This window comes from Otolemur garnettii, unplaced genomic scaffold, assembly GCF_000181295.1.
Source record: "Otolemur garnettii isolate 467f Iridium unplaced genomic scaffold, OtoGar3 scaffold00011, whole genome shotgun sequence".
Classification (NCBI taxonomy): Eukaryota; Metazoa; Chordata; class Mammalia; order Primates; family Galagidae; genus Otolemur; species Otolemur garnettii.
Window position 1 is genome coordinate 31,738,040 of NW_003852406.1, and position 11,102 is coordinate 31,749,141.

Below are 11,102 nucleotides of genomic sequence, written 5' to 3' on the forward strand. Positions count from 1 at the left end.
AAAAAAAAAAAAAAAAAAAAAAAAAAGATTTTTGACCAGTTTCTCTAATGGAAGATTTTACATCTACACTTCCCAGAGATAACCCAATGGCATTTAAAAACAACACTGAAAAGAGAGTCCCAGAGACAACTTAAAGGAAAACTTCTTGCTGCAAATCAGGATCAGGACAGAACCCAAAAACAAAAAAGGAAGCTGATGTGGTGCTCCTACAACATGGTAAGATGACAGAGAGCAAGTTCTTACACAGCCAAGCAGACTATGGGACAGACTCCAGGTGTTCAGGACCCCTGCAGTGGACAAGACTGTACTGTGACTTAGCCAGTGAACACACACACACGCGGAACATGGCTACAAAATGCCATCAAGACATTTTTTTCTCAAGAATTACTAGTGAGAAAAATATACACTTCTGGTATCAAAAAGGCAATGTTGCAAAACCACATACATAAATAATTTATCTTACTTTCTACAGTTTACCCTAGCCCTCTGCTTACATCTAACTCACCTCTCCTATAAAATAAAGTTTCTGCAGGATAAAAATAGCTTAAGATAGCTTTTAAGTATTTCTATTCAAAGTGGTAGGTATACTGTCAGAGTTATCATTATTATCTTTCTTTCCCTTCCTTCCTTTCTTCCTCCCTACCGCCCTTCTTTCCTGCCTTCCTTCTTTGCAAAAGGGATCTCGCTCCATCACTCAGGCTGCAGTGCAGTGGTGCAATCATACCCCACTGCAGCCTCAAACCCCGGTGCCCAAACAATCCTCTGGCCTCAGCCTCCCAAGTAACTGTGGCTACAGGTGCACACGACCATGCCCAGCTAATGTTTTATCTTTTGTAGAGATGGGATATCACTATATTGTCCAGGCTGGTCTTGAACTACTGGCCTCAAGTAAACCTCCCACCTCAGATTCCCAAAGTGCTATAATTACAGGTGTGAGCCACCATGCCTACCCTACTACCTTTCTCAAATCAACAGGAACTTGAAAGTTAGCAAATTTCATAAATGAAGCACAATTATTGGTTGACTGCCATTATCAATTAACTATTGAGGCAATTTTAGAAAGCCAAACTCCCAATGAAATAAAATCAACATATTCTTCTCAAAGAAATAAGTGTAGCAAAACAAAGAAGGACATTGTTCCATATGTATATTTCCATATGTCACATATGACAAATTTATAATATCATTTCCACCCATTACTGTTTAACAGGTATTTTTCTTGTAATACAGCTAGATCTTTTTTCTTGTAGTTTGTTACAACCACCAAATTCTGAAATATTTCCAAACTTTTTTTAAATGCAAATAAATAAAAAATAGAAAAAACATAATAATGATTATAAAAACCAACAGAATTTTTCCAACCACATTTATTAAAGATGCCTTAGTCACTAGTGAATTACTAGAGCTAGTATAGATAAAACACTTAAAGTCCTAAGAAAATGTTTCATCAAAATTACAAAACTTGTAACTTTCCCAATCTAAAACTTACAAGTTTCTAAATGTGAAGATGAAGAATTGTCACGAAATACCTAAAGTTATCAATCCATATAATTCTTTAAATTTGCGACTTGGGAGGGTATCTCCAGTTAACACAGAAAGCTACGATTTACTGGGATCACAGAAAAATGGATGTTGCAGCTTTGGCATAAGAGCGTGTATGTGCGACAGAGAGGGAAAAAGCATGCTTGCACAGCATCCAAGGTGGATATAGACCACTCTAGTATTTTTGATTTAAGATTTGAATGAGTTGATACAGACTGGAATGAGGTCTGGATATTCTCTAAATATTTGGCAGTTTGGAGCACAGTGCTAGGAAATAGTAAAAGCAATAACCCAAATGTTGCATGCACAATCAACTATCTAGCTTGTTTTAAGCAGACTAAATGTAAATAGGAATTTCCACTGAACAAAGGAGATTAAGGAGAAGGACAAAATGCCTCATTGTTTTTATTTCATATGAACTTTTTCTCTCTCATTTCAACACAGTATTCAATATATAACAGTCATTTCTGCAACTTCAAATATAATTTTATGATGTTGAAAATGAGTCATCACTGAAGGTGCTCTCTACTGGGTTTCTGCGTAAAGCACATTATTTCTTCATAGAATAATTCAAAATGAAATATGATAACATGTATTTTGCAGGGTTCAGGGAAAGGAGAGGTATTTCTTGGTGTAATGATTAATTTTATGTGTCAACTTGCCTGGGCCAAGTTGACTGTACCAGAAACATAATTTCTGGGTGTGGTGTGAAAATTCTCAGGATGAGATTAGGTTTTCAACAGCAGATTCAATAAAGTACATGGCCCTCCTTAGAGGGGGTAGCCGGAATACAACAAAAGACAGAGGAAGGAGGAATCTGCCCTCTTTCCTGCCTCACTGCTTGAGCTGGGACATCTCATCTTATCTTCTGCACAAGGACTGGAATTTATACCACAAAATCCCCTGTTCTCAGGTCTTCAGACTCAGACTAAATTATGCCATTAGCTTTTCTGGGTCTCTAACGTGCAAAGAGCATATTGGGAAACTTCTCAACCTCCATAATCATATGGGTCAACCCACTGTAATAAAGTTGCTTTTATAAGTATGGATACAAATGTAAACATAAACACACTCATAAATACACACACACAAAACCTACTGGTTCTGTTTCTCTGGAGAACCCTAACTATATACTAAGTATATTTAAAATTTAAAATAAGTAGATTTTTTCCATGAAAAATGAAAGAACAGTAAGTATTGATAGTTTGTTTACTTGGTAATACAGTTAGGAATTTGAAGTACTATGGTTACATCAGGTTATTAGTAATAAAAGGAGATATATACTTATGCCACCCCTGTTTCATAAAATATGGAAAAGGAAGGAAATCAGATGAGGCAAACAAAGTACTTTTAGTTATTATACTTATTTAAAGAAAAAACAATTCTGCATGTACCTTTACTTTGTGGCAGTATTTAATTACTATTTTAAAAATTAAAATATATATCTCCCACCCCCAGCCCGGACCCACCAAACAACAATGACGGCTGCAACCAAAAAATAGCCGGGCGTTGTGGCAGGCGCCTGTGGTCCCAGCTACTTGGGAGGCTGAGGCAGGAGACTCGCTTGAGCCCAGGAGTTGGAGGTTGTTGTGAGCTGTGATGCCATGGCACTCTACCTAGGGGGATAGCTTGAGGCTCTGTCTAAAAAAAAAAAAAAAAAAAAAAAAAGACTCGGAGAAGGACCAATTTGAAAAATGAATACAAATATTTCCCTTTAAAATTATAGACATATTCAAATTTATAGCACTGCAAGTCTTCCTCAAGAGAACGGAAAGAAAGGAAGTTAACAATTCAATGGGACATCTCAAGCAACTGGAAAAGGAAGAACATTCCAATCCCAAACCCAGCAGAAGAAAAGAAATAACCAAAATCAGAGCAGAATTAAATGAAATTGAAAACAAAAGGATTATATAATAGATCAATAAATCTAAAAGTTGGTTTTTTTGAAAAGATCAATAAAATAGATAAACCTTTGGATAACCTAACCAGGACAAAAAAAGAGTAAAATCTCTAATTTCATCCATCAGAAATGGTAATGATGGGGAGCGCAGGCGGGCGGGAGCGGGCCAGTGGCGGAGGCCGGCCCGGCGGCGGCCATGGACCGCTTGTGTGGACCAGCGGCCTCTTGGAAATCAACGAGACTCTAGTGATCCAACAGCGCGGGGTGCGCATCTACGACGGCGAGGAGAAGATCAAATTTGATGCTGGGACACTCCTTCTTAGTACACATCATCTGATTTGGAGAGATCATAAAAATCATGAGTGCTGCATGGCCATTCCTCTTTCCCAAATTGTGTTCATTGAAGAACAGGCAGCTGGAATTGGGAAGAGTGCCAAAATAGTGGTTCATCTTCACACAGCTCCTCCTAACAAAGAACCTGGACCATTCCAGAGGAGTAAGAACTCCTACATCAAACTGTCTTTCAGAGAACATGGTCAGATTGAGTTTTATAGGCGTTTATCAGAGGAAATGACACAGAGAAGATGGGAGAATGTACCAGTTTCCCAGTCATTACAAACAAGTAGAGGACCCCAGCCAGGAAGAATAAGAGCTGTAGGAATTGTAGGTATTGAAAGGAAACTGGAAGAAAAAAGAAAAGAAACAGACAAAAACATTTCTGAGGCTTTTGAAGACCTCAGCAAGTTAATGATCAAGGCTAAAGAAATGGTGGAATTATCAAAATCAATTGCTAATAAAATTAAAGAAAAACAAGGAGACATCACAGAAGATGAGACCATCAGGTTTAAATCCTACTTGCTGAGCATGGGAATAGCTAACCCAGTGACCAGGGAAACCTACGGCTCCGGCACACAGTACCACATGCAGCTGGCCAAACAGCTGGCTGGGATATTGCAGGTGCCTTTACAGGAACGAGGGGGAATCATGTCACTGACGGAGGTATACTGTTTAGTAAACCGCGCTCGAGGAATGGAATTGCTCTCACCAGAAGATTTAGTAAATGCGTGCAAAATGCTGGAAGCACTGAAATTACCTCTCAGGCTCCAAGTTTTTGACAGCGGTGTCATGGTAATCGAGCTGCAGTCCCACAAGGAAGAGGAAATGGTGGCCTCGGCCCTGGAGACAGTTTCAGAAAAGGGATCTCTAACATCAGAAGAGTTTGCTAAGCTTGTGGGAATGTCTGTCCTCCTGGCCAAAGAAAGGTTGCTGCTTGCAGAGAAGATGGGACATCTTTGCCGAGATGACTCAGTGGAAGGCTTGCGTTTTTACCCAAATTTATTTATGACACAGAGCTAAGGGTTTTCCATTTGAAATCATTTTTGTCCATGTGCTTGCATTCATGTAGAGGTTGTATGACATTGAACTAAGAGACAAACCCTGATCACCCAGGAATTTATTGGAACTTCACAATAGAATGTAAAAAACTCTCTTCATTTCTGCTTAAGTAGCATGATTCAGGAAGATTATTTAGGATACACATAGGAAAATAAGAAAAAATGAATGCCAGTATGGATTTAAAATCATGTTATAGTTGTGTAGAACCTTAAGAGTTTAACTTGAAATATGGTGAATTTTAATTTGATCTTCAAATCTCACCATTCTATAAAGAAGGGAATTTAGTTTTGCAGAGAAGAGAAAGAAAGGTGGCCTGCTGGGACAGCTTGGCTTATTATTTATAAGTGAAGTTATTCTCTAGCCCTCCTGTGTCCATTTTTTTTTTTTTTTCCAGTTTCTGGCCAGGGCTGTGTTTGAACCTGCCACCTCCAGCATATGGGGCCAGTGCCCTACTCCTTTGAGCTACAGGCGCCACCCCATTTTGGGATTTTTTTAATGAGGGAAGTTATACCCTCTAGGCGGGGCTGAAGAACAGCACAACATTGGAACAGAGTATGGAACTGCAGCGTGCCATGTGAGGCTCCTGTTAGGGCTTTTAGAAACAGTCATAGGCATGTCTTCAGCAGACTAAGTAAAACACCTTTGTGAAAGGAGAGAATTTTATTGGACTTAATATATATTCTAACTAGTTTCTTTTAGTTTTTTTAAATGATGATTTCATGGCATTTAAAGAATGCAGCTATGTCATTTTGTGAAAAAAATGCTGTGGATTTTGAAACTCAATTAGAAAGCTGTATAAACATGCCCAGAGTTATGATTACAAAATTTGGAAGGTGAACAGCTCAGGAATTCCCTAGACTGTTGTGCAGGTGGAAGGGCAGAGTGAACCTTTCATAGCTTTACAGGAAGCTTCGTGTTCTTTTACCTCAAAGCCACAGACAGGAAATAGAAAGTAGAAAACTAATAGCTTCTTTTTCCTTCAAGGAGTTTCAACAACAAACTTTAAAAAAATCTATCATATTCCAGCAGTATTTTTTTCTTTGCTCCGTAATTATAAATTATGTGGAGTATTCTAGTAAAACGTTTTATTGAGAGAAGAGAAGCTGGCTGATGCTGCTTAGAGATGGCATGAATTTTACAGAGGACTGCCTGACTTCCTATCACTATGCTGCCTGCAGTATGCTGGCACTATCTCAAACTCAGGGATCCCACAGGACAGGAGACTCTCTTTGTGAGATGGAGTGGGAAGTGGAAGGGTAATGATGGTTTTGCCTAAGCCTCCAGAAGGCATAGGGAGAACCCCTCAGACCAGGAAAAGGGCTGCCCAGGGTCACATCTGGGACCCGTAGGTTTCCCAAACCTGTCACTGACTCTTCATTGTAGTGACAGATCCCCTAAGTCCCCCATTACCCAGCCTCAGGTTTATCTGGAGGATAAGTCAGCATCTGGCCCCCAAGTCTTTTAGGATCGGCTGGACCACTGTATGCATTTGTATGTCTTGCCTCCTCTGGGCTGCACTTTCTGTTTCACCCTGCTCTGGCAAACTTGTGCACACATACACAGGAAATATCTCATCTGGCTAAGATTTTTAACACATTAATTCCCATGTTAGTTGTATTTACCTTACACGAGTTTTGAGCCCAGGGCCTCAGGAAGCATATATAACTCACAGGTCTTTGACCTAATAAAATGCTAATTTATTAATGCTAATAAAATAAAAATAAAAGGCCACAAGGGAATTTTTTTTTCTAGTGTGGCATTCAGTGTGTTAAAACTTACAAGGATAAATATTAATCTGTATCGCCAGATCAAATGAGTTGCAAATAAGATTATTGGAACTACTAGATCTAGCTCTAATGATTTGGATTCATATACTTATTTACTTAAGTGTGACAACTGATTAACAAAAGTGTAGCAATCTGAATTATATAAGGTGAACTACAGAGGAAGAAAAGTAACATGAATATATTTTACAAATATCATATTAATTAAAAAGTATGATTGATTTTATTATTTTTAAAGTGGGCATTCTTCACTATTTTCAGATCTGTGTGTATGTGTGTGTGTATATATATATATATAATTTTTTTTTGACAAATAATGTGTCCTTTTCCCTCTAACATCGGAATTATTTTTAAATACAATGAATTAGGCCCTAAGTGCAAAACTGTTCTGTCTCGGTGCTCACTGGAATGATTATTCCTTTTGCTTTCCTAACTTTGCTCCTTAGGAGCATGAATTTTGTAGCTTTATGGCAATGGTATATTTTAGTCATTTACTGTCAAGAATAAATTTTTTACTTTGATACAAAGTAAAGATTGTTTTCAGGGTTACATGATTGGTGTTAATGTATATACAGTAAAATTAGTACAAAAATTTAAAATGATTTTTCTTAACTTGGTGTTCTTTTTAAGTATTCTTTGAAAAATATATAAAAGTGGTAAGGCTTTGATCATACTAAGCCAGTATGTTAAAAGTTCTTTTAGATTTCATAATCAAGACAGTGCTTGATTAAGCTCTTAGTATTTTAGTTGTGTTAAAAGGATGGGAAATGAGTCATGAATTGTTCTGGTATTTAAAAATTCTTGATATGAATTCCACTGTTGATCAACCATGTGTATTCGTATGAATGTACTTTCTCTTGTTCCCTGTTTTCAGACTAATCTTAGAAGACGTCGATTTATCGTGTCATTATTCTCATCCTCAAGTACTTAAAATGGTTCTCTTTTGTCCAACAGTCTAAGAGTCTTCATTGTGGTAGGGTGGAGTCACGACTCCTAAGGTGGTTAGGTTTTAAAGACAGTGCCTGAGAACAAAATTGAGCACGCTCAAAATGATCCTTGAAAATCTAAATTACCAATATAAGTTTCTTTATAGTCTTAAAAGTTTGAATCCCTTGGGAATGTACATAGGTATGAATATATTATGCATATCGGAAGTATAATGTATAATAAAAACTGCGTATCAATAAAAAAAAAAGAAATGGTAATGATGAAATAAAAACAGACTCCTTAGGAATTCAAAAAATCCTTAATGAATATTACAAGAAACTCTATTCTCAGAAATATGAAAATCTGAAGGAAATAGACCAATACTTAGAAGCACATCACCTTTCTAGACTTAGCCAGAAGGAAGTGGAAATGTTGAACAGGCCTATATTAAGTTCTGAAATAGCATCAACTATACAAAATCTCCCTAAAAAGAAAAGCCCAGGTCCAGATAGCTTCACATCAGAATTCTATCAAACCTTTAAAGAGGAACTAGTTCCTATAATACTCAACCTTTTCCACAATATAGAAAAAGAAGGAATAGATACACGTCCCTGTGCTCCCGAGCACCCGTGGCATGCAGCCCCACGGCCACCTGACACGGCTTGGGGGCGAAGGAAGGCGACCTTTTCCTTCAGCTGCCGAGGAAGCTGAAGCAGGAGAATCTCTTGAGCCTAGGAGTTTGAAGTTGCAGTGAAACTGTGATGACACCATTGCACTCTAGCCCAGGCAGCAGAACAAGGCTCTGTCTCAAAAACAAACAAATAGAAAATAAAAATCCCAGCTATTCCAGCTGAGGCATCAGTTATGTGGGTAAAGAAACCATCTTGGACATCCAGTCCAGTCTATCTTCTTTTTGAGGACAACCACATGAGTAGACCCAGCTGAGCCCAGTCAATCACAGAATCAGGACAAAAAATAATATTCAAAGCTATTTTGGCACTAGCAGTGTGATCCATGGCAAGAAAGATGAGCAGTCTGTTCCAACCAGTTAGATTTCCAAGAATACTTCAGAGAGCCAAGACACTATAAAAGAAAATAGGAAGACTTGTTAGGTATTATTAAAGGCATGAAAGTTGAATTAAGTGCAGTGAATGTACAGACTACAAAGCCATCAAAGAGAAGACCACTTAAAAGTTTGGGGACTACAACTGGCAGGCTTCAAAGAACTACAGAACATGCCAAGAAGAGAAATGAGACCCTGAGTCCTGAGCTGGTGGCAGCTGCATCTGCTGTTGCAGATTCCCTCCCTTGTCCCATTTTGACAAGCAGATGACCAAGTCAGAGCTGCTTAGGCAGCTCCAAGAACATGAGGAAGACTCAAGGGCACAGAAAGACGAAGGGAGACCTACAATTAGTTTTAGTAACATAGTATCAGATATGAAAGTTGCCAGATCAGCTACAGCCAGAGTTAATACAAGACCAGAGCATCAGATTCAACTTGATGAAGGACTTGACAGTTATGTTGACCAAGAGAAGACTCCTAATCTCAGAAAAAGGAGAGATTTATTCAAGAGGAAGAGACTTAATATTTTTGACATTAAGGCATTTACTGAAGAACCACCTGAAACACAAACATCACCCTTACTTTGGGATGTGGAATTTGCTAAGCAGTTAAGACATTAACTGAACAGCCCTTTCAGAATGGGTTTGAAGAGATGATCCAGTGGACAAAAGAAGGGAAGCTGTGGGAATTCCCTATTAACAATGAAGCAGGTTTCAATGATGATGGTTCAGAATTTCATGAACATATATTTCTGAATAAATACCTGGAGGATTTCCCAAAACAAGGACCAGTTCGCCACTTCATGGAGCAGGTGACATGTGGCCTGTCCAAAAACCCATATCTAAGTGTTAAACAGAAAGTTGAGCACATAGAGTGGTTTAGAAATTATTTTAATAAGAAAAGGGACATTTTAAAATAAAGTAACATACAGTTCAATTATAACCATAGAAATTTTTATTTCAAGCTATTAGAGATGGATATAACTAAATAAAATAATTTTATTAAAAAAAAAAAAAAGAAAAAGAAAAAGAAGGAATACTACCCAACACATTCTAGGAAGCAAACATCACCTTGATCCCCAAACCAGGAAAAGACCCAACAAGAAAAGAAAATTACAAACCAATATCACTAATGAATATTGATGTGAAAATATTCAACAAGATCCTAGCAAACAGAATCCAGCAACACACCAAACAAATTATACAGCATGACCAAGTGGGCTTTATCCCAGGGTCTCAAAGCTGGTTCAATATACAAAAATCGATATAAAAAAAAAAAATATATATATATATATATATATATATATGTATATATATATATATGTATATATATACATATATATATATATAAAAATCCATCACATAAACAAATTAAAAGCAAACATCATATGATTCTTTCAATTGATACAGAAAAAGCTTTTAATAATATCCAGCATCCTTTCATGATCAGAACACTTAAGAAAATTGGTATAGAAGGGACATTCCTTAAACTGATAGAGGCCATCTACAGCAAACCCACAGCCAATATTGTATTGAATGGAGTTAAATTGAAATCATTTCCACTCAGTTCAGGAACCAGGCAAGGTTGCCCATTGTCTCCACTGCTTTTTAACATTCTAATGGAAGTCTTAGCCATTGCAATTAGGGAAGAAAAGGCAGTAAAGGGTATCCACACAGGGTCAGAAGAGATCAAACTTTCATTCTTTGCAGATGATATGACTGTATATCTCAAAAACACCAGGGATTCTTAGAAGTGATCAAGGAATACAGCAGCGTCTCAGGATACAAAATAAACACTCATAAATCTATAGCCTTTATAGATACCAACAATACTCATGCTGAAAGAACAGTCAAGAACTCTATTCCATTCACAGTAATGCCAAAAAAGATGAAATATTTGAGCGTTCACCTAACAAAGGAAATGAAAAATCTCTATAAAGAGAACTATGAAACTCTAAGAAAAGAAATAGCTAAAGATGTTAACAAATGGAAAAACATACCATGCTCATAGCTGGAAAGAATCAACATTGTTAAAATGTCCATACCACCCAAAGCAATATACAATTTTAATGCAATCCCTAATAAAGCTCCATTGTCATACTTTAAAGATCTTAAAAAAATAATACTTCATTTTATATGGAATCAGGAAAAACCTCAAATAGCAGACATTACTCAAAAATAAAAACAAAGCAGGAGGAATCACACTACCAGACCTCAGACTATACTATAAATCCATAGTGATCAAAACACCATGGTACTGGCACAAAAACAGAGAGGTAGATGTATGAAACAGAATAGAGAACCAAGAGATGAACCTAGCTACTTACCATTATCTGATCTTTGACAAGCCAATTAAAAACATTCAATGGGGAAAAGATTCCCTATTTAAAAAATGGTGCTGGGTGAACTGGCTGGTGACCTGTAGAAGACTGAAACTGGACACACACCTTTCACCATTAACTAAGATAGACTCTCACTGGATTAAAGATTTA

General features: G+C 37.3%; 1 protein-coding gene and 2 pseudogenes across 4 annotated transcripts in view; 2 read left to right on the plus strand and 1 right to left on the minus strand.

The window, feature by feature from the left end:
• The window catches only part of MTHFS (methenyltetrahydrofolate synthetase), a 56,101-nt gene that overhangs the window by 21,359 nt on the left and 23,640 nt on the right, over nt 1-11,102 (minus strand). The gene's annotated exons all lie outside the window — the stretch shown is intronic.
• On the plus strand, nt 3,609-7,784 carry LOC100947846 (annotated as a pseudogene). The gene has a single exon (XR_001161042.2). The product of XR_001161042.2 is annotated as a vacuolar protein-sorting-associated protein 36 pseudogene (transcript).
• Nucleotides 5,966-9,602, plus strand: LOC111723394 (annotated as a pseudogene).